At 50.9% G+C, this 704-nt stretch overlaps 1 non-coding gene across 1 annotated transcript; it reads right to left on the bottom strand.

Moving 5' to 3' along the window:
* Window positions 1–284: 284 nt before the first annotated feature.
* LOC114052300 lies at window positions 285–475 on the bottom strand. The gene has a single exon (XR_003570236.1). It is a non-coding gene; the product is annotated as a U2 spliceosomal RNA (small nuclear RNA).
* Window positions 476–704: the final 229 nt, after the last annotated feature.

Genomic DNA, 704 nt, shown 5'->3' with positions numbered 1-704 from the left:
AGGTTACAGCTGTGATACTTGCTTCACTTCCCAATTTTTCCGGCCTGCTTCTTCCTGCACAATTTCATTAGGCCGCAAGTGTCCGGCATGACGTAGCACCACAAAAAAACTAGACACCCCGGAAACTTAAGCACGCAGAGCTGAGCGGTAAAATGACAGTCCGGTGTCCCGAGGCGAAATCACGCAGAACACGTAACTGGTGGGCTGCCGGAATCCCGCGCCAGCGTCACTACGCTAACGGCACCTACTACTTCTGCTTTTCGAAACGGCATATTCCTCCCGAAGGGAGGTGCACCGTTCCCGGAAGTACTGCAATACCGGGTCGATGCGTGGAGTGGACGGAGCAAGCTCCTATTCCATCTCCCTGCTCCAAAAATCCATTTAATATATTGTCCTCGGATAGAGGACGTATCAGATATTAAACTGATAAGAACAGATACTACACTTGATCTTAGCCAAAAGGCCGAGAAGCGATAAAAACAAACGTCTCACGCTCCCCTACCCCTTCGCAACAACACCATTTTACACACGCGGCGACTAACAAACACTTCGCCAAGCCTCGCCTCTTCCCACACTTCCCACACCCGAACTTGAAGCTCAGTCGCCAGCTCTGCCCCTCTATGCAACCAGACGGCCGCCTAAAAAACGCCACAAAGCGGATCTTTACCAAATTTTAGCACTTTCTTCGCGCAAGAAGCCTCTTT

The sequence above is a fragment of the Vombatus ursinus genome, unplaced genomic scaffold (genome assembly GCF_900497805.2).
Source record: "Vombatus ursinus unplaced genomic scaffold, bare-nosed wombat genome assembly UNPS02003522.1, whole genome shotgun sequence".
Classification (NCBI taxonomy): domain Eukaryota; kingdom Metazoa; phylum Chordata; class Mammalia; order Diprotodontia; family Vombatidae; genus Vombatus; species Vombatus ursinus.
The sequence above is the reverse complement of the archived record's forward strand: the minus strand, read 5'-3'. Positions and strand labels throughout refer to the sequence as shown.